A 23,617-nucleotide genomic window follows, 5' to 3' on the forward strand; every position below is an offset into this window, starting at 1 on the left:
ATTTATTCAATTCACAGTGACTTCAAAGAGTGCAGAACAATAACCTGAGGGCTGCATTTCTCAAAAAATATGTCAGCAGTAAGGAGGGGGAAAAATGTTTCCTTAGGTAGATATAAAAGAAAATGACACTAGGTACCTAAACCCTAACGTTTGCCAGAAGGTTTGATTTACGGGTAAGCCATTTTTTTTTTCAAGTAGCATGTTCCTAATTCTTATTCACTGACAGTTGAAAATTGGGCGTTTAGGTGTAAAAAGAAAATACAAGGGGAAAAGAATTAGAGAGAAGAGTAAATTCGAACCGAAATGAGACCAGAGTAGGTGAGGGGTGTCAGAGACTGTGAAAGCAGCCAGAGATCTTTCTTTATGTCCTTAGAGAGAGTGAAGTCGAAAGATAGTCATCTTTAATCTAGTAAAACACGGGGCAAAATTAATTCGGCTTGGTGTGGTGTTGGCACCGCGGGGATGGGGATAAGATGTATGTATTCGAGGGGCGCCTGGGTGGCTCTTCGTTCAACGTCCGACTCTTGATTTTGGCTCAGGTCATGATGTCACAGTTCGTGGGATCGAGCCCCACGTCGGGCACCACACTGGTGGTGTGGGATCTGCTTGGGATTCTCAATCTCTCTCTCTCTCTCTCTCTCTCAAAATTAACAAATAAAACTTAAAAAACAAAAAAAGAAGTGTGTACTTTAGTGGCCACACCAACCTGTCTCAAGGTGGCTCTCCCACTCAATCCCACATTTTAAACAGGCTCATCGGATCAAGCAGTGAGCATCCCCAGAGGGCCCATCATACCCGCCATGGTCTAGCCTCTGCCTGCCAGACCAGCCTCCTAAACTGCTCTTCACTTTCTCCTCCCCGAGAACATACAGTGTAGAGTCTACACTCCGGCCCTCGGAAGCTGCTCCTGGCTTTCTTCCCCTAACAATGCCGACTCTTCCTTCTAGAAGCCACTTGCTTCTGGAAATCTTCCCTGACTTCTGAAATGCATCGGGACCCCAGATACAGCTGACATGGCAAATGGCAGTCCAGTCAGTAGTCATGTTTGGTTTTCTTTTTAATTGGGTCTATAGCTTTCCGATGTGGATATTTCACATAAAAATCCAGATGACCAGCTTTTAAAAAAAAAAAAAAATCAGAAGATCTGCTAATGTTGAACAACTCACAACCCCCAGAAGTTTGGCTGGAGGGATGGGGGAAGGTGATGGGTCTCACCGGCTGTTTCAGGGGATGTTCTCCAAAAGTAGCATCTTTTTGACAATTTCTTAAAGAAAATATGGCAGCATGGCTATGTTTTTAATAATGGTCGAGACAAGGTGGAAAGAATCTTTGCTTATCAGTCAGACGGTGACAGGTCTTCCCTTGGGACAGCAAATGGACACATTTGCCCATAGAGGGAGGCGTGGGCTCCTCATGTGCATAGCCCCATATGCCTTAAGTAGTGCTCCCCATTGCAATGTACCTCCAGAAACACCAGCTCACACCAGGTCAATGCTGGACTTCTAGAATAACGGTGTGAGAAGAGGCACATTCTCCAGCCTAAAGGGTTACTTCTCTGAAAATCACTGGTAAATCAGTGATGCTTTCTAGGACAAAGGGCTAACTTTGCCACTTACCTGCCCTATGATCTTGGCTGAGTCACTGAACCACTCCTCATCTGGCAAGTATGTGTAATGATGATGATGACAATGATGTTAAGGACCTTTCTCTCCCAGTCCATTCTGAGCATCCAGTGAAAGTGTCTAAGCCAAGGTAGTCGACATAAAATGGCAACACAAACATTAGTTATTCAGATGATATGGTATCCAGGGAGCATTGATTACATCCCGTGTACCATGCCAGCCACTTTTTGGGACTGAAAAGTACCATTTTACAGATGAGGAAACTGAAACTTGACTTCTATAGAGTGCCCAGGATCATCCTCCGTTGTAAGGCAGACCCAGATCGAAACCCAGCTCTGTTTAACGTTTCCAGCAACATCGCAAAAAGACCATTTTAGTAGCAGTTAAAACCATTATTTGCATTGAGCTATTTCTTGTATTAATAGCAAAGCCCTATGTCAAGCACGGTGCATGTATTAGCTCTTTGAACAACAATCATGAGGTAGGAAGCTATTGTATTCTCTACTGTCTTGGCAAGAGGCGTATGACGAAATATCACAGGTTTAATTGCTCAAGAGAAGTGATGACAAGTTGGAATTAACCAAAGTGGTTAAGTGGCTGGAAGTTTACTAGAAGCTCAGTTAATACCTGTAGGCATCGGTATCTATGGGATAAGGGAATAAAAGGGAAGAATGAAAATTACTGACTTCTAAGAAGTGTTGGGAACATGACTTGACAGAAAACACGCTTCAACCATTGAACAGTTCACACTATTGAGCCTTTGCTCTAACCCGTTAAGGAGACTCTTCCCTAACGTCTTCTAGGTTCTTCCCTGGAATAAGATAGAATTCCCTAGGATCAAATCCTTATTAACCCAGAACTCTTTCTACAATCAATACAAGCTTACTATGTACAAGACACATGCTTTTTAACACCACGAAATGTGTTATTACCATGGTCTCCATTTCTCTGACAAAGTAAAGGCCAAGAAAGATTAAGTAACTTGTCCAAGATTTCTTGCTATAGTAAGAAAGGAACTAGGATAAGAACCATGTTGTCTGACTTCAGAATCTATGCTGTTGACCAAAATGCCATGTCTGTGGGTTGGCCCTGCTCTCAAACTGGACTCTAGAAACTTTGAGAACTGAAGTTATGGGTATCTAACCATACAAACCTGGAGAACTTTTAGAATAGGTCAGCGAGGGGCACCTGGGTGGCTTAGTCATCTGAGAGTCCGACTCTTGGTTTTGACTCAGGTTTTGACTCAGGTCATGATTTCATTGTTTATGGGTTTGAGCCCTGCATCTGGCTCTGTACTGACAGTGTAGAGCCTGCTTGGGATTCTCTCTCTCTCTCTCTCTCTCTCTCTCTCTCTCTCTGCCCCTCCCCCAATCACACCTTCTGTCTCAAACTAAATAAAGAAACTTTAAAAAATAAATAAATAAATAAAACAGTCCCACTAATTCCCAAGCTTACCTTTCAAACTTTACCACTATTCTGTATTTGTGAATATGCTTAGGATTATAGCAATGACACCTTGTAATGACAGTGCTACTGTTTCTAGATTCTATTCTATTTGAATTGTTTCAGGGTCAGACATGACTTCTTAATATCATTAAGAATTTTCAAAAATGCTCATTTCTGATCGTGTATTCCATAGGCCTTTGGAAATAATTTTCAATGGGGGAGTGGGGGGGGGTCTTTCTAATTAAGATAGTAACTTTCCAATTATTCAAAACTGCTTAATTTGAATTTATGATATTTCATAAAAAATCTGAGCAAGTTTATTTTCTTGAAAAATTTTAAAAGGACCATAAGCATATGACTATCATCATTATGTTCATAAGAGGGGCATACAAGTCCCTTAAGAGAGCAAACTATTTTCAAGCAATTTAGAGACACCCTGTCATTAGGTTGGTGTGCTAATTACAAATCATTCTAATTGATTCCATAGTCTCCCCAAAGACTTCCATAATGTACTAGGCAAACACTTTATTAGCCAAGCAGAGTTACTGTAGGTTCTTACAAGAAAGAAAGAAAAAAGCTTTCTTGGAAACAATATCAAGTCAGAATTTTTTACTATTAGAGAAGGGCCCTTTCTTTGATTTGATTTTCAATTGGTGTTCATTTCACTGTTTTGACTTCCTGTTTTTATTTAATGAATGCTAATGTGAGACAGACAGAAAGAAAATGGACTTGGTTTCTTTCCCCGCATCCATCTTGTCTCCTTTTTTAGAAAACATCTGTTCATTATTGCCCAGGATCCATTTGCCCACTGCCCTCCCTTTTTTTTTAACAGTCTTGTTTGTTTGTCTGTTTGTTTTTGTAGTTGTTTTCTCTTTTGGAAATCACCATATCTTGATTGTCTATCCATGCAGATTAGATAGATTGACCCCACTTTCCTGGATTCGCCATGCCTGTATGACGGGAGGCTGGCCAATCACCATGTTCTATACCTTGTTCATAATGGTGGATCCAGGATGCGCCCATGTCTTGGGACCAGCCAACGCCAACACATGCTGGTTGCTCTAGAATTGCGAGGCTGGGGGGATGTCAGCTTGAGGGCCACGACATGGAAGAACTTGCCTGAAGAGCAAAGCCAATGCAGACGTGGAGACAGAGAGGTAGGGAGACTCCTGATAATGTTATTGGTAACTTTGATTAGGTTGTGCCTGAACATTTGTACCCTAGATTTTCCACTCACATGAACCAATGTGTTCCTTTTTTAGTTTCTTTGATCTTGCCCTTGTTTAGGTTGTGTTTTTATTCACATGAACAAATAGAAGTATTTTTTCACTCAAGGAATCCCTTAACAGAATTTCCATGTGTATAATTTTATCTCCTTAGCACAAGACTAACTTCCTGTAAGATGGTTCAAATCGAAAAGGCCAATTGTTTATTTGTATCAGAACTAAGCCTGCCCATCTGACTTTTGATCCCAAAACTTGGTGAAGCAAAATATTTCACATGTGTATTTTCCATCATCTTAATTTTGATTCTGAGCCTCTATCTCTTCCTCTGTTTGTCTCTGGAAACTGGGTTTTAGTCCCTTGACTTGAGCAGTCCCTTAATCCCAATACCATAGACTCCTCAATGAGCATGAAATTTATAAAATAAAAACCAGGAAGTTCTGCCTTAAACTACCCCAAAACCAAGAAGCACAGAACGTGCTTCTTGCCTGATGAGGGGAGAGAATTACTCAACAACAAACACAAAGCACACTGGGGAAAAAAAATAATTCAATACAAAGAAAGATTTCACTGCCACTGTCCCAGAAAACTAATTTTAGCCCAACCGTGGACAGCTGGAATGCAGCAGGTTGGCTGCAGATCCTGCAGAAAAAAAGTGATGGTAATACCATTAAGAAAAAGACAAAATATTTGAATCTTATTCTGTTGTTGGGTGCAAGACTGTAATAGCCATTTTCCATTTCTGGCTCTCAACCTTGTTGTGTATAATGTGGGGATAATCATACCTACTTCTTCAAAAACATAGCAAAGATACAAGAGCTCCATGGTCACAACAGTTATGTAAGAATTTGAACCAATATCCAAATCAAATCAGTCTCCTAGACTGGCTCCTAAGGAGTCATCTTTTGTAAAGCTTTCCAGGTGATTCTAAAGAAGAAGCCAGTCGGACAACCACTGCTTTAGAAGACAGGAAACATTGATGCTTTTATTAAAGCAATGGTTCTGTAAGTGGTCTAGATTCAGACTGCACATGACAATAAATGTTCCTGCCCCATAACTCCAAGCCTGCCAAGGTGAGGCCCAGGAACCTGCCTGTCTGACAAATAACTTTGATGACTCAGAGCCTGGGTTGGGAACCAAAGCCTCCGATGACGTTCTACAAACACCCTCTGTTGCTGTTTCCTGGCTTGGCCTTCACTGCTCTGAAAAGCTCAAACCTCACAGAGTAGAGACACTCTGGGCTGCCTCGGGAAGTCTATTTCAGAGGCCTGGGCTGGTTGTATTGCCCATTTGTGGGACCAAGCTGGTCCCCTTGGTGTTCTTCAAGAAGACCGAATTGGACTCTCAGGTTTCCACAAATGGGAAGTAGCAGACAGTTTTGTTTGCTGGTCGGTTGGCTTGTCACATTTTTCAAACATTGAATTTCACACTTGATTTATTTACTTAAAGTAGGTTCCACGCCCGATGTGAGGCTTGAACTCACAACCCAGAGATCAAGAATTGCATGCTGTACTGAGTCAGCCAGGCCCCCTGTATTTTGTTTTTTAGAGTGACGGGGCATCTTTTGGTAGCCTTAGCTAGCTTGAGGGATGCAGGAAGGGAGGGACTACTGACATTCAGTGACTGTGCATAATGCCAACAGTGCTCCCATTGAGAAATACTGGCCAGGGGCGGGACCAGTGTTCCCCATCTAGAAATGAAAAGCTCAGAAGGCAGTTAAACTCAACTGAAGAGATCTTTGTTTTCTGGAGATTTAGTGCAGTGTTCAATGAAATACGACGTAGATCTAGTAAAAGCACAATAAAAAGTGAAGGGGCTAACACACATGTGTGGTCCACCAGTGGGTTTGAGAAGGGACACTGCTGTTCCTGCTTCCCCATCTTTAGCTTCTTTTGCAAAAAATTCAGAAACATGGCAGCAGTGGGATCCATTTCTTGCCACCATGTATGTAGCTGGTGCTGAGTCACTATTTCCCTGAAGCGAGTCCTTCATTCTTTGGTCCAAACACTTCTGTAAGCAGCTTGGCCTTTGCAGGCATCGGGATCTCTGGGCTTCACATTGTCATTTCCTTCTTCAGAAGTATTTTTATGTAATTCTTCCATGGGATCACCTCAACACCCCGGCGAGGTAGGCGGAACCAGGCAATGGGTCCCCTTTCACAGACAGACCAAACCCAGGGAGGATAAAGGATTTTCCCCAGATCAAAGGTCACAATGACCTCAATCGATCACCTTCCCCCAACACACCCTCCACTTATTTCTGAGCGAGGTTATTCCCCAGCTCGGTTCAGGTGTTCCTGGCTCTGAGCCTCCATAAAAGAATTGGATTTAGCTCTGTTTGGTTTCCCCGTCCTCTTCCTGACAGCGCTATTTAATGGACAAACAGTTTGTTTTATTTATCTGTCAGGGTTTCTTCACATTGTTTGGGGTTATCAGCCCTCCCCTGCAGATCATATTACAGCTTGTGCCGGGGTTCGACCCTCCGAACGGTTCACTCTAAATCAGATCGTTATCATTACTGCCGTGATAAATAGAGAGGCAGGGAAGCCCACAGCCAGGTTATTTATTTAGTACCTCTGTGGATCATGTTTTATACAGCCAGGCCTTCCTGGCAGGCCTTTACCCATCCAGCTAAGGTTGCATTCAGGAACTAAAACCCAAAGCCCCTTAAATAATGTTAACTTAATAGCTGACATTTTTATGAAATAAGTCTGTGTGGAAGGGGCAGAAAGGGGACGATGCAGACAGGACTGGAGCTGGGTTTCAGCGTGGGTATGCGTGGGGTGGGGGTGTTTAGGGGAGAGAGAGGGGAGAACAAGAGAGAGGGGCTTTGATTTTCAGGTTGTTTCCAAACCAACCGAGAATACTTTGCTTCTAGGTGAATACTTTGCCTCTCTTGGAGTCTGTGGTTTTTAAAAGGAGAAGGGTCGAGGGGTGGGGGAAGGAGAAGCTAGATTTGAAGGATAATGTTTCTTGGGGAGGTGGGGGAATTAGGGTTGAGGTCTTCCACGGGAGGGGGGGCGTTTATGCCATGGAGGAGAGAGGAGGCATTATTTCCGGGACGCATCTGGGACAGAACCCCTCGGGGTGGGGAGGAGGGCTCAGGAAGCATCTGGGAGGAGCCTCATTTTCATTCTGTTCTTCAAATACAAACTTTGACATTATCCACAAATGAAGTCACACACACAATCATCATACTGTGTGTGTGTGTGTGTGTGTGTGTGTGTGCGCGCGCGCGCACGTGCATTAAATGTGTTATTTTGCCAAACACCAACAAGTAACAAAGTCTTTTTTTTAAATGGTCTTAGGACATTTTTTTTTCTTTTTTGAATGCACTAGCAGCCGAAAGAAACAGAAGTTCATGAACAGCTATGAACCTTCCAAGTCCAGCGAGGACACATGGCTCACCACGCGGCCGCCATTTCTCTTCAGGGTTCCTATCACTGGAGCCTTCCCCTCCACGCTAGAATTTGTGGGCAAAGGTATGGTCCTGTTTAAATAGCCCCCAAAGTGCACTGCCTCTTCCAATCGAGGCAGGAAGAATGGTCTTTTGATGTGTTCCACAATCAGAATGCAAATTCTCTCCCATCTCCTAGATACCTGGGTCTGTCCCCATTTCTCTTTACTGTAATCTGCTTAGCTCGTGCATAGAATGACAAAAACAAAGAGTCTTTCTGTAAAAGAAAAAGAAGAGGGAAGAAAGTGGGTTCTGTACTCTCATCCTTGGTCCTCACTGAATCCTTGCCCTTGGATCTCAGCAGGCGGCAGTGTTCACGAGACTCACAGTCTATCTTTCTGTTTGTTATTAACCACTGAAATGATGGCCTCATTCCTGGAGTTAGGGCTTCAAGCGAGGGGCTGGGGTGGGCTTGGCAATGCCTCCCAGGCTTGGGATCTGGGAAAAGGCCCAGGAGTCAGGGCATTCTGATTGCTCTTTCCAAGAAATGCCTCCTGTCCAACTAAAAAAATGCAAGATGACCTTCGGGCAAGGAATGCTGTAAGCCTTCTTGGGGAGCCGCGACGCCTGGCTGTGAGAATCCCTGCATCTCAACAACACCCGCACGTTGCCAGAATGGACTAAGCTATGGCTTCCTGAATGGGAGGTAGGTCCCAGAGGCACCATGCTGCTGTATATCCAGCTTAGAAGTCTGAAGGCCTGAGAAGCTGGGAGGTACCACGTTCGGTTTAGCGCTCAGGGACACAGAGCAGGCAAAAAGGGGAGGGTCTGACGTGCGTGAGAGTTGCGTGCCTGGCCCCACACCTAGAAGATGCTTCGGCTTGGTTTGTCAACCAATAGGATGGACACAATGGTGGAGGCACCAGTTACTGGGAGAAGATGGGGAAGGAGGCCATGCTTGGAACCGCATGTAGATAATTAGGAAGAGAAATAGAGAAGTAAAGGAGAGAAAGAGCAAGGTGTCAGTTGCATTTCTGAATTTCTAACCGTGACGGTGGTTATGGATGCCGGAAAGAATTCAGTCGCTGTCGAGGAACTGCATTTCTTCGCGACACGTTAATTTTATTTAATAACTCTTCTATGAGTGCTTACTTTATGCCAGGCACCGTTCTGCGTACTTTGCAAGTATTAACTTATTTAGACCCCCGTGACAATGCTCTGGGCTAAGCACTTATATGGCATCGCCATTTTATGGACCCGGAAGCTGTGGCCTTGGGAAGTTAGGTGATTCACCTAAAGTCACTTAGCTTCCACATGGGACTCAAACCCAGGCAAGCTGGCTCGAAGCCACGGCACCTCGTGGAGACCTCAGTAGCAGATCACAGACACGCTATGGTTGGGGTTTCCATCCTCATAGAAGGACCAAATGGACCGAGACAGTTCCATGCTGTCATTTATTTTCAGGGTTTGCCCTGTCACCAATGCCTTAAATCTCTACTTCTCATACTTTTATTATTATTATTATTATTTGAGAACAGGGGTGGGGTGGGGGGAATCTTAAGCAGGTTCCATGCTCACTGTGGAGCCCAACGTGGGGCTTGATCCTGTGACTCCGGGACCATGACCTGAGCAGAAATCAAGAGTCCAATGCTCAGTCGACCGAGCCACCCAGGCACCCCTCTACTTCTCATACTTGACCACCCCCTTCTTTGATCTGGGATGTCTGCTGAGCATTTATGTTTTGTCTTTCCCGTTCTGATCAGTCTGTCTGATTGGATCAGAGGCCACTCCTCATGCCCTAGTGTCTAATATTTTGGGTCCTCCCCCTTCCTGTCTGCTACCTGGTGCCTCCATTCTGGGTGGGTAGACGTACCTGCTCATACTCAGCTCTGTTCCTCCCTCCTCTCTTGCCCCGCGTGGGATCCGTTGTGGTCCCCAGCCTCCAGCACCAGTCTGCAGCTAATCACTGGTAGGTACCCGATGCTCAGTGAATGCTTGTTAAGTAAATACATAAGTAAATAAATGACAAGCAAACTAGGCCTCTGCCCAGTGCCAAGACCCTACACTTCGTGTCCGGTGGCATTCTTCTGCTAGAGACAGTTGTACAAGCACATAATCCCTGAAAGAAGCAGGACCCAGGAGGCCATCGCTTAGAGTAGGAAACAGAAGACATGAAAAGTAGCTCTTTCTTTGTGTCCCCAAAGAAACTGTTGCTGACTTCAGGGCAGACAGTACAAATTCCTTCCAGCTAGAAGGAGCCTGTCCTCCACATCTTTCTGAGAAGCACGGGGCAAAAAGCATTATGGGGAAAAGGGGCTGGCAAAATCACGTTAGGAGAAATGAACAAAATACAGAAATCTCACGATTATCAATCACATGAAAAAAAAAAAGACACCTGTCTAGGGTCAAAGACGAGGAGGGAATATGAAAAACTAAAATGGCCTATGATTTAGCGTATTGGCATTTGGATTTTCAAGAAAGAGCTACTAATAGGTGTGGTCGTTATTGGTTGTGTGCGTGTGTGAGAGCTTGCTCACGTGTGCACACACGTGGAGGGTAACAGGATTTGAAAACAAAGATCGTCCCTGCAGAGGGAAGTTTGCGTTAAGTATCAAATAATTCCTTTCTTCAAAAGCAGAGTGATTGATCGCTGGTTACACCGTTTTGGTGACTGCCCACGTCCTAACCTTGCGATGACAGTGATGGTCAACACTAAGTCAATACGCTTCCAATAACTGGGTCAACATTGCAGTTTGGGCTCAAGGTAAGTGGCCTATGATGGCGCAGGGGAGGTGTTTGACATTTAAAGGGCAGCTGTGTCAACATCTGCCTGTTACAAACATATTACAATGGTCGCAGATAGAAACTTTTTCTATTCAACAAACAGAAAACTCCAGCTTATTCCGGCCAACTCAGCGACGTGAACCCGATTCAGCTTGAAGCATTATTCGGTGAGCACCTTCTCTGTGCGCAGTTTGAGGTCATTTATTTTTGCTTAAAATCATGCCCCGCTATGGCTCAGAAATAATGTTTAACAATATTCGAAGGATGACCGATCTATTGACTAGGCTTCAGGGAGTCTTTGTAGCTGGGTATTTAGTCGTGTTTGTGCATAGTAATTAACTCACGTGTCGTTATCTAAACAATAAAAATATGGACTTTTTCTTTAAAGAAGATAAAGCTCTTAATTTTTCCAGGAGATCTTTAGGTAAGGTTATGAGTGTATTCGATTTAAGGGGCTACCTCGAGAACCACCAGTACAGAAGGGGAGAATAAAAGAGGCAAAGAGGCCAACCCAGGGGCATTGATGACTCGGTTTCCACCATGGGCAACTGAATCGATGTCCACACGGGAAAATAGGTCTCCGGGTTGAAACACCCAAGGGGCAAGGAAGCTGCGGTATCTACCAACGCCCATTCATTGCTGATTGGGGACTGGTCCTGTAGGCCGTAACAGAGTCCGCCCTGGATTCTGGTCCAGCTGCTTCTATTGCCAGAAGAAGCCTTTGGTAAGGAGTCTTAGATGCTACCAGCAAGAGATCCTCTGCAGGAATTGTGAGCATGAAGGTTAAACGGGCAGGACATCAATGGTGTCTGTTACAGGCAAGCCTATGAAGTAATTTACTCACCACTTCTGTTAGTATCCACATCAGAAGTGCGTCTGTACCTTTGCTTAACCTATAACCTCAGTGTAGAATGGCGTCTTCTCCAAACCTCACCTCCTTCAAGAACCACCGTCTAATCCCTCTTCTGGTCCCAGGACACTTTGTACGTCAGTGGAATTTCTTATGCTTTTCATCTCTTCTTGTTGAGAGCGTGCCCCGTGTGTGTTGGCCTTGCAGCCAGGACGGCACCAGGGGGTCAGGTCCACAGTTGTCCACCGTGACCTGTGACAAGGTGGGAAAGTCTAATTTTCAGATGCAGTGTTTAGGAAGTCTTGTTTCCACGCATCTGAGCCAGGCTGTCCAATCTCAGCCGTATCTGCATTGAAGCCAATACTGATTTGTGGGAATCTCTGCTTACGCCAGCTGGTTCTGAACGCGGGCAGGAAAGATGGGATACATCTTTGTTGTTGCCCTTGGGATAAACATTGCTTACAGTTGCCCTTGGGATAAACATACGTATTTTAGGTAATCCTGTACCTGTGGCCCCAACCTTCCTCACCAGGTTTACTCAAGAACCACCGACCCCTTCAGCACCCCACTATGGCCCCATGTCTTTCACATTCTAGAACACATCTTGTTCCTTCCCACCGCAAGCTTTTGTCCACACAGTCCCTTCATCCTGGAATGCTGTCCCGACCCTTCTTTAGTCACTCAGTGCCCTCATCCCTTTTCGCTGGAACTCACCTCAATCATCAATTCCTTATGGAAGACATCTCTGACTATCCTGCCTCGGTCAGCTCTTAACGCCGATTATAACAGCCCTTCCCTCTTCTTCTCTACATTCGATCAGAGTTACATTTTTACCTGCGCGTGCTCATGGGGTCAGTGTCGGAACTCTCTGGAAGAGCATTAGCTCCGTTAGGCCCGAGGCTGTGCTTTCCATTTCCTGCACACCTAACGCAGCGCCTCACAAAGCGTAGGTTTTCCCTAAGTGTCTGCTAAGTCAATGAGTGCGGTCGATCCATTTCTCAGCGCCTGTGAGTGTGCCCTCTCTTCCCTGGAAGAATTGCCTTTGGCTGATAGAAGCCACCTCAGCGGGGAGATTAAGCCCCCCGGGGGAGCCCGCAGCAAATGGCTGAATGGTTTGCAGGTGCAATGGTTCCCCCGAATAAGGTGCCACTTCCCATCCTCTAGGATACGTATAATAAAAATGATAGATAGTCCCAAAGTGTTGGCAAGGATGGGGAGAAATTGAGCCCCTCATGCCTCGCTGGTGGGAGTATACAACGGTGCAGCCACTGTGAAAAACCGGGTGGCAGTTTCTCAGCAAGCTGGCCGTTAGCTATCCCAAGTGATCCCACAGTCCCACTCCTACGATATAAATCAAGGGAAAACTCTTCAAACAAAAGCCTGTAGGTGGACGTTCCCGGAAGCCCTGTTCCCAAGAGCCAAAGGCAGGCAAAAAAAAAAAAAAAGCCAAATGTCCATCAGTTGGTAAACAGGTAAACAAGACGTAGTATACATACACAGTGGAATATTAGCCTCACGAAGGGATGTGGTATTGACAAGTGCTACCATGAGGATTAACCTCGAAACCATACGCCGAGGGAAAGAAGGAAGACACAAAAGGTCACGCATTGTATGAAATCTACATTGCATGTCCAGAATAGACAAATTCACAGGACAGAGAGCAGACGAGTGGTTTCTGGGGGCTGAAGGGAGGGAGAATTTCAAGTGACTGCTAAAAGGGGCTCCTGGGTAGCTCAGTCGGTTGAGCGACTGACCTCTGATGTCGCCTTAGGTCGTGGTCTCGTGGTCGGGGGGTTGGAGCTCTGGGTCAGGCTTTGCGCTGACAGTGCAGAGCCTGCTTGGGATTCTCTCTCCCTCCCTCTCTCTCTGCGCCTCCCCTGCTTGCTCTCTCCCTCTCTCTCAAAATAAATAAATAAACATTTAAAATTAAAAAAAAAAAAAAATGGGCGCCTGGATGGCTCAGTCAGCTAAGTGTCCAGCATCGGTCGGGTCATGATCTCACAGCTCGTGGGTTCAAGCCCCGCGTCGGGCTCTGTGCTGACAGCTCAGAGCCCGGAGCCTGCTTCAAAGTCTGTGTCTCCCTCTCTCTCTGCCCCTCCCCGATTCACTCTCTATCTCTCAAAACGAATAAACGTTAAAAAAAATTTTTTTTAAAGAAAAGAAAAAAAAGTGACTGCTAATCGGTACAGGATTTCCTTGTTAAGCGTAGAGAAATTTTAGAATTAGACCGTGGTGAAGATCGTACACCATCGTGATTGTACCTAACGCCACTGAATTCTACACTTCAAAAATAGTTAAAATGGTAAAATTTATGTTACGTGTGTTTTACCACCATATAAAAAAAAAGGGCTGGGATGTCTCTGTGGTGTGATGTCTGCTCCAGAATGTCTCACGGATCAGGCCAACTTTAAACTTGACCACATCCTTGGTCACCATTTTCCTCTTTCCAATTCTGTCCCTCACTGCCTTACTCTTTTCACCTAAGAGCACCCCTTCCATACATCAATGCCATCTCTTTGTAAAAAATTGTTTTAAATGTTTTGATTTATTTTTGAGACAGAGAGAGACAGAGCATGAGCAGGGGAGGGGCAGAGAGCGAGGGAGACACAGAGTCTGAAGCAGGCTCTGGGCCCTGAACTCTCAGCACAGAGCCCGACACGGGGCTCGAACTCATGGACTGTGAAATCATGACTTGAGCCGAAGTCGGACGCTTAACCTGCTGAGCCACCCAGGCGCCCCGATCAATGTCATCTTAATCCCTGCCTCAGACTCTGCTTCTATGGAACGTGACCTAAAACAATGAGTGAACTCGTTAATTAATTAGTTAATTAATTACTCAAGCATGTAAATAAAAATTTTAAATACCCGAGGCCTCACAGCTCTGGTTTAACTCCAAAGTCCGCTCTCTTAACCACTCCTCTGCTTTCTCTAATGAGTTTACCAAAGAAAACACCACCTTGTCAGATCAGGACGGTGGGGGCCAGACCACGTTCCTTTAGGGGCTGTGCCTCTGGCTTTTTGTGCCTTCTTTGAACATCTGCATCTCAGACTAAATGGGGAGCCTATGTCAATGGTTATTTCCCTGCAACTTCAAGTCCTCCATAATATTTAAAAAAAAAGAAAAAAAGAAAAGAAAAGAAGCATGAAAACAGCCCATCTCCCCAACCCCTCCATGTAACAGAGAAGTTACTGTATGTGGAAAGCCAGCTGTCCACACTGACATTGTCAAAGAGTCTCCAAGCATATAGAAAGATTGTATTAACTCACTTGTTCTTGCAAAGACATTATTATTGTCCCATCAGTAAGCAGCTGAACCCCCCAGTAAATCTCCATTGAAAGGCAAATTTGTAAACGCCTCAGTATAGTCAGAATAATAGTATTGTAATTTTTTTGGACATGCTCAGAGCAGTGGATTATTTATAGCATCATGTTCAATGTTGAAAATTTCAGGGCACGAATGATAAACACTTAGAGGGTGGGAGAAGCTTATTATAGAAAGGTGGAACAGTAGAAGTAAACTCTAACATGGGGGAAATGATGACCAGAACTTACTGACAATTGAGAAGGAAGATGAATAATTTTCCAGTAACCACAACTAGTAGCCAAAAATAATCAGATGTGCGCCCATTCTTATTTCTTCTTAGAGCTAGATATGAGAGAGGTATCTTTGTCAGCCGTAACTATTTAACAAACAGCCACAAAATCTCAATGGCATATAACAATAGGCTTTATTTCTTGCTTGTACATATATGTTCCATTAGAATTCAAGCCACCTCGTCTAAACCAAGAGGAGTTTTAGCCTGCCCAGTTCTGGCAATAATAGCAATATCTCTTTGGGGAACTACCCCATTGCACATCCTCTCTCTCTCTCTCTAATTCAGATAGGGCTGATCTCCCCCTGCCTCTAGGAAAGAACATGAAACCTAGAATTGGCCAATCAGAATAACTCATCCTCTTGCCAAATCTGATTGGTTCTGGAATGGTCGCATGACCTAAAACAAGCCAATAAAAGCCAAGCTCAAGGCTTTTGGTGTAGGTAGTAGAGAAAAAATGCTTTCTGCACGTGCATAGCATGATAAAGTTGGGTGACTATTTATCCCTCATATGTCATCTCAGAAGGGGCCTTTCTTTTGTCATGCTCTGCCCAGGCTTTCAAGGCCCTTCCAACCTCTTCATCTACACACATGTCTCTTCTTCTTTTTTAAATGTTTATTTATTTTTATTTTTGAGAGAGAGAGAGAGAGCACGGGAGGGACAGAGAGAGAAGGAGAGAGAGAATCCCAAGCAGGCTTCCTGGCTGTCAGCGCAGAGCCCAGCCCTGGGCTTCATCTCATGACCTGAGCTGAAATCGAGAGTTGGATACTTAACCAGCTGAGCCACCCAGGTACCCCTCACACCCATCACTTTCTGGAAGAAGCTTCAGCTGGTGCCACCAGCCTGGGTTTGGCCCTAACTCCCAAGGGTTGGGTGGTCAACTCCATTCCTAAAGTCTTGCCTCTTGAAAAAAAAAAAAAAAAAAGTCATTTCAGAAACATCACCACCATTCTAGCAACATAAGTTAACTTAACATGTTCTAAAATTTCAAGGTGTCACCAGTCTAAATGGAAGCCAGAGATGTTTTTACAAATTCACGAAGAACAAACCAAAACAAGGAACTCCAAAACATAAATGGAACGCACACGTGTTGACATTATTCGTGTTTGAAAAGCACACAGTGTGTGTAGGACAATATGAAATATGAGCACATGTCATTTACCAGGTTGCTAAGAAGATGATTTTTCTGTAATCTACTTTCCTGCCTTTCCAATTAATAGTGAATTTATTATGGTTTTCTGCATGATGCTATGGAAGGCTAAGTCTTTGGTCTTAAAACCTCGGGGCAGATAAACATTTTAGGTGATTAAAAAAAAAACCAAACACATTTAGAAGATGATGTTCTTAAAGGCCTGCGGGGAGGAATTCACACCATTCTTTACAATTTCATTACAGAAGATGAATAAATGTCTGTCAAATTAACTTTGCACCAGCTCATAAATGGCGGGAAAGACAGCCACATATGCGAATACCAAAGCACAATTTGTTTTCCTTCAGTCACTCGGGCAGGAAGGAGCTTGGATTCTGCTATATGTAAGGCGGGCTGTCAGCAACAATCTCCGTTTCTGGACCCGGCGAACATCATATTCATCCAGAAGACAACTAGCTGTGAGTAGAGAAGAGGTAGATGGACAAAAAGAAGAAAAGCAATGACAACGGCTCCCTATAATTGCTCCTGGTACTTCCTAATCCCATACCCTCATGACACGACCCTGAAATCCCAGGATCCAAAAACCGCAATTTTTTTTTAAGTCTATTTATTTATTTCGAGAGAAAGTATGAGCTTCAGTTGGGGAGGGTTGGGGAGAGGGAGAGAGAAAGAATCCCAAGGAAGCTCCATGGTATCAGAACAGAACCTGATGTGGAGCGTGAAGTCGTGAACCCTGAGATCATGACCTGAGCTGAAATCAGGAGTTGGAGGCTTAACCAACAGAGTCACACGGCCCACCCCCACCCCCAAAACTGCTTGATCTCCATTCCAGCAACCCAGCCTGTTACCCACCTACAGGTGATTTAAGTCATTATAACCATGATTACCGTTGTTGTCTATCTTGTTTATGTCAGTATTATTGTGATGTAATAAGCTATCCACTGATCTAGGCTACTGGGCTGGGGGTACCCCTGCTCTATGGGTCTCTCGGCCTCTCCTGGGACCAACAGGCTGTCCCTGGCATGTCCTTGTCTTCTCATGGCATAGGCAGAGGTGAAAGGAAGCAAGCAAAAACAATGGGCCTCACACACCATCATTTCCGTCTCCTTTTGTTGACCAAAAGATGTACCATAACCAAACGAAGAGCCAAGAGCAGGGAACTATCCTTCTTCCCTTTTGTGGAAGGGACTTAAAGTCACACAGCAAAGGGTATGCAGAGAGGGAAAGGTGAAGAATTGGAGCTACTAGTTCAATCGACCACATTTATTATTTTTTCGTACTTACTCTTACTAACACATGTCTTTGTTTATCCAGTCAATCTGTCTTTACTGAGCACAAGTCATGTCTTGGACACAGGGAACCCAAAAATGGGTTCCCATCCTCATGGAACTTGACTTTTCATGAAATGGATAAGCAACACACATAAATAAATGAATAAGATAATAGGATATTGTTATAAGTACTATGAAGGAAACAGTGAAGGCTCTGATAAAGAATGATGAGGGTTCCCTGGGTAGCTGGGTCGGTTGAGCGTCTGACTCTTGGTTTCAGCTCAGGTCATGATCTCAGGGTTGCTGACATCAAGCCCCGCCTCGGGCTCTGCGCTGACAGAGCAGAGCCTGCTTGGATTCTCTCTCTCTCCCCTCTCTCTCAAAACAAATAAATAAACATAAAAAAAAAAAAAAAAAGAAGAATAAGATAATGGAAGAGGGAAGGGAAGGAAGCGACTTCAGAACAACTAGTCAGGGAACCCCAACCTCCACCATTTATCTGCCTGATTCACACATACAGTCAAGTCCTTGAACTCAAACTTTAATGCCCTGCTGTATAACATTCTACTTGATGCCAATTTGAAATATACTGATTAGCCTAAGATAATTAACAACAGTAAGAGCCCTCATAGCTATCGAACGCATTCCATGTTACAATGTGTTTCCCTAACCACTGCACCACTGGAAACTCACAGCATTCCTTGCCAATAGGTAGGGTAGAAATTAGACAGCAAAACAGGGGTAAGATAGGATACTGTGATGCATGAAGAAAGAGTAGTCCTAAGGGGACTGAAATTTACTCTCCAGGAGAGAAGGCAAATAGCAAGAATGAAATGCAGGATAGAAGGTACGCGGTTGGGCAAGGAGTCTGAAAACCAATGACCCAGACACGTGATTCTTGACCTATAGCTGCTCCTCCCACACAATGCATTCTGAGAGTACAAGGCAATGTTGAAAGAAAGTGGGAAGAGGATTTGCTGGCATCATAGATCAGCCCTTACTATCAAATTTTATGTTTTCCTTAAACTACAACAGAGTGATACCACGCGACTTCTTTTCCCAGTAGGATTGGCAAGATGCGTGTAAAAGACAGAGCTGAAACCCTTGGGCTGAATGTAGGATGAACAAAACAAGATAGGTAGGAGTATGTAGTTGGTATTTTTCCAGATTAGGAAACAGAGGCTCCAGGGGAGTGAGACGGTGGTCTCGAGGTGGCCCAGAGACGGGAACATGGACCCCGTGCCTCCTCCTTCTGGTTGGTGGTCTCCCATCCCATCGGAGATCCTAATTGGGGAATCAAGGCAGTGTACATTCAAGGTTGAATACCCATTTGTTTTCAAATCAGAAGGGTTTTCTTTTCCCCCCCTGGGAACTTTGTGTGTGGCTTCATTACTGTACTTCTAACATATTCAAATTACAGTTCCCTTTTTGGCTTTGCCCCCTAAGAAGAGTAGACAGAATTCAACTGATATTGACTTTTACTAAGACAAATTCTAGATTTATTGACCTGAGAAATAAATATTAATAGAGGTTAAATTGGGGTCAATTTTTACTCCAAGAGATGATAAATCTTGATATTTTTCCCATGGTTGCTTGGTCAATATGTTCCCTGTGCTATCCACATGCTTCCTAACTTCAGGTTCTCCTGAGGAAAAGACCAGCTTACAAGGTGGGCACCAGAGGCAAAATACCCATCAGCCAGCACTCTGCCTCATAAGGTGCCCAGGACACTCAAATCTCATTTTCACCTGGCTGGTAATTGCAAAGTTTTGACCACTTCCCTGGCCACGTCATATGTCTAAGAAAATAATGACCTTCTTTGGCATTTCGGCAATTATTTTCAGGGTCTACTTTTCACACACACACACACACACACACACACACACACACACACACTCACACTCACTCACTCACTCCTTATTCTTTCCAGACCATCCATCACAGGGAGCTATACACAAATATACAAAACAGAGGTAGGTAATCCTAGGATTTTGCTGAAGGTAGGAGTTTCAGCTTGCTCGTGCACGAAAACTCCGAGGACAAGCTTTTCTCCCTTACTCTGTCCACCTAGTTCTGCTTTAGTATTAAAAGGATGGTGATGAATATTTCATCGAGCAAATATTGACTGCCGGGTAAACTTGCTCCTAGGTCATATTTATACACACCAAACACTATTTTAGATGCTTCATGTGTATTAACTCATTTATTACTTACAACCACCCCACAAGGTAGTTATAATGATTATGCTGCGTCATAGCCATCAGATGAACAAACTGAGGCACAAAGAATTTGAATACCTTGTCCAGGATCACACAGGATATAAATGCGGGCAATCAAGTTGCAAATCTGTGCTTTCTCCAACCACTTTCCCACAGCATATCTCGCAATACCAGGTACTCAGAGAGTGTAACAATGAGTGAGTGTGTGTGCTTACACTCACATGTGGACTTTTGTGCGTTGAGAAATGATGGGGAGCTTATTTAAAACCCAAAGTTACAGCTGTTATTTCTGGGTGATAGGAATTTAGGTCTTTTTCTTTTTCTTAAAATGTTTTAAATGTTTACTTATTTTTGACAGGAGCGAGAGAGAGAGAGGAATCCCAAGCAGGCTCCAGACTCTGAGCCCTCAGCACAGAGCCCGACGCGGGGCTCAAACTCACAAACTGTGAGATCACAACCTGAGCCAAAGTCCGACGCTTAGCTGACTGAGCCCCTCAGGCGCACCCAGTTCCCACAATTAAAAAAAAAATTAATGTTTATTTTATTTATTTTTGAGAGAGACAGAGAGACAGAGTGCAAGCAGGGATGGGGCAGAGAGAGAGGGAGACACAGAATCCAAAACAGCCTCCAGGCTCTGAGCTGTCAGCACAGAGCCCACTGTTCAAACTCACGAACAGTGAGATCATGACCTGAGCCGAAGTTGGACTCTTACCCAACTGAGCCACCCAGGCATCCCCCCCCAACCTCCACAGTTTTGTTTGTAAAGTGATACAGGTTGTCCAGAAAATCTGCAAATAATTCTCAATGAATAAGGAAGGCAAATGCATTACAATTTAAATTGCCATTAAGTCCAAGAGACAGAGAGGAGCTACAGTTGTCCAAGAAACTATAAGAAAAGATGTTTCATGTAAAAGGAATCTAAAGCCAGCACAGAAGTTTCCAGGACATAGTTCCATTATCAATTAATAGCATTTCTAAAGTTAAGATTGTGTTCAGTTGCGTGTAATAAAAACTCTGACTAAACAGTGGCTTAAACAGAAGGTTGTTTGTCTACATATGTATGTATGTATGTATCTATCATCTATCTATCTATCTATCTATCTGTCTATCTATCTATCATCTGTCTATCTATCTATCATCTATCTATCTATCTATCTTCCATAACAAGGGGTTCAGACTAGGTGAGAATTTGTGTTAGTTTAGAGGCTCCACAATATGGTCAACACTGATCTCAGAAAACCAGTTTTTTTCTATTCTTAAGCTTTATCTTTTGCATATCAACTTTTAGTTCTCCTGCCTCAGAAGCTGACTGCTTTGGCTCCCAATATCACATGCCATCAACAATGTCAGCACATGGTATTTATTATTATTATTATTATTATTATTATTATTATTATTATTTTAGTCCTTCATTCTGGTGGTTATGTGCTGATATCTCATTATGGTTTTCATTTGAATTTCTGTGACGTCCAATACAATTGTTGGTTATTTTGTAGACTTACTTGTGAATGCCTGTTCAGGTCTTTTGCCCATTTTATGTTTTATTGGGTTTTATTTTCTTTGTTTTTTTTAGACTTTATTTCTTTTCTTGAGAGGAAGAGGATGTGCATGAGCAGAGGAAGACAGAGGAAGAGGGGGAGAGAGAGAGAATCTTAAGCAGGCTCCATGCCCAGCATAGAGTCTGACACAGGACTCGATCTCACAACCATGAGATTATGACCTGAGCTGAAATCAGGAGTCGGATGCTTAACCACCTGAGCCACCCAGGCATCCCACGTTCTTTTTCTTCTTGATGTGTGTGTTGTTTATTTATTCTGGATACAGATCCTCTGCTGAATTTAATTTTGCCCTACCCACCCAGACTACAAAAACGAAAGATATAAAGAAATGTAAATGTATTTGTGTGCATATTCCTGTATACTGTCCAAATAGGTTACCTCATTTCACTTAGGATCTAACAGAAAGTTTACATATTGCATAAACTTCAAACTTTTTTCAATTATCAAACACATAAGATAGTATAGGGACCATTTCTCTCATTTTTGCTTTTGACAATCTTATAGCTTGAGATGTATTTAGGAGGAATCACACTAACCTCAGAAGCTCTTAATTTATTACGAAATGATATTTGTATCTTGTACCATAAAAAGTAATGTGAGATTTGTCCCAGCCTCGTGTTTGGAATGATGCCTGACTCCAAGGAGTAATTCCCTCAGTGGGAGGCAATGGTATTCTACTAACTGGAACTTTCATTATGTTAATGCTGATGTTCTGTAGATTAAAACCAGGGACAATTCAAATCAGAGCTTGAGATTTCTTCTTCCATCTTTAACAATTTGACGCTTTGATGTTAAGTGTAGTTGAATAGAAGATCTCTGTGTGGCTGTTCTAGCATTTAACCATGTACGGTAAATATTAGCGGAGATATGCCCACGCTAATAAGGGTTGGATCTCTTTGTTTATTTCCAGGCAATTTATCTTCTGAATACGCACATTGGCATATTGCATGTACACTTTGTGTGGGCTCTCATCATCAGTCATAAATGCAATGCGTAAGAAATTAGGTACCATGTAAAAAAATAATGCAACTTTATTTCTCTCCCTTTCTATCAGATTCGCCTACAGTACAATCAATTTCTATGGGGGAAAGGGGCCAAACAACCACAAATCTTAACAAATCTGCATTTATTTTTTTAATGTTTATTTTACTTATTTTGAAAGACAGACGGAGAGAGGGAGAGAGAGAGTGCACATGAGCAGGGGAGGGGCAGAGAGAGAGACAATCCCGAGCCAGCTCAGCACAGAGCCCGCCAGCAGGACTGGATCTCGTGTGTGATCATGACCTGAGCTGAAATCAAGAGTCTGGCACTTAACTGACTGAACCCGGTTCTCCTAATCTGCATTTAAATGGGAAGGTGGAGGGGCGCCTGGGTGGCTCAGTCAGTTGGGCGGTTGGGCCTCTGACTTCGGCTCAGGTCATGATCTCACGGTCCCAGAGTTCGAGCCCCGCGTCGGGCTCTGTGCTGACCACTCAGAGCCTGGAGCCTGTTTCAGATTCTGTGTCTCCCTCTCTCTCTGACCCTCCCCCGTTCATGCTCTGTCTCTCTCTGTCTCAAAAATGAATACATGTTTAAAAAAATGATAATAAAAATAAATGGGAAGGTGGGAATGCTCTATCCAAGAATATGCAGAAAAGGACCCCTGAGATCTTTATTTTCTTCCCCATAGCCTCTGGATCCTTAAAGGAAGCTCACAGTTTGACTCAAGGCAGTTTCAGTGTGTGTGTTTTATGCATTTCTTTTTTATTTTGAAAATTGATTACAACATGTATGCAAGTTCTCAGTTTGCCAAAATATTGACAGCTATTTCCTGGGCATCCACCATATGCTCAGGATCGTGCTGGACAGACTCAAGGACGCAGGAGAAGTTCATTTAAGAAGAGGGATGTCATTAACATTCTTAGAACAGTCGGCGACAGAAGGGTAAGTTTTGACACCCACTCCAAGTGTGCTTTTTCACACTCATCGTTCAACAAAGAGAAAATCCCAGTGTGACGGAGCACACAGGGGAAGGTGGCACTTAACCTGGGTCTTAAATCTGAGATCGACTTGGAATGAAAGACTGGAAAGAACGAATGAGCAAGACCCCAAATTCAGTAGCTTAAAGAAGACAGAAATTTATTCCCTCACATAAAAACCTTCAGAGAAATGAATTATCTAAAAAGGAAATTAAGAAAACAATCCTGCAGGGCGCCTGGGTCCAGGCTCAGTCAGCTAAGCATCCAGTTTAGGCTCAGGTCATGATTGTGGGTTTGAGCCCTGCATCAGGCTCTGTGCTGACAGCCTGCTTCAGATTCTGTGTCTTCCTCTCTCTCTGCTCCTCTCCCACTCATGCTGTGTCTGTCAAAAGTAAATAAACTAAAAGAAGAAGAAGACCCTGCTCATAATATCAAAAAAAAAAAATACATAGGAATAAACAACCAAGGAGGGAAAAAAAATTGTACACTGAAAACATAACCCTGATGAAAGAAAGTAAAGCAGACACAGATAAGTGAAAGACATC

Source organism: Acinonyx jubatus, chromosome E2 (genome assembly GCF_027475565.1).
Source record: "Acinonyx jubatus isolate Ajub_Pintada_27869175 chromosome E2, VMU_Ajub_asm_v1.0, whole genome shotgun sequence".
Taxonomy (NCBI): domain Eukaryota; kingdom Metazoa; phylum Chordata; class Mammalia; order Carnivora; family Felidae; genus Acinonyx; species Acinonyx jubatus.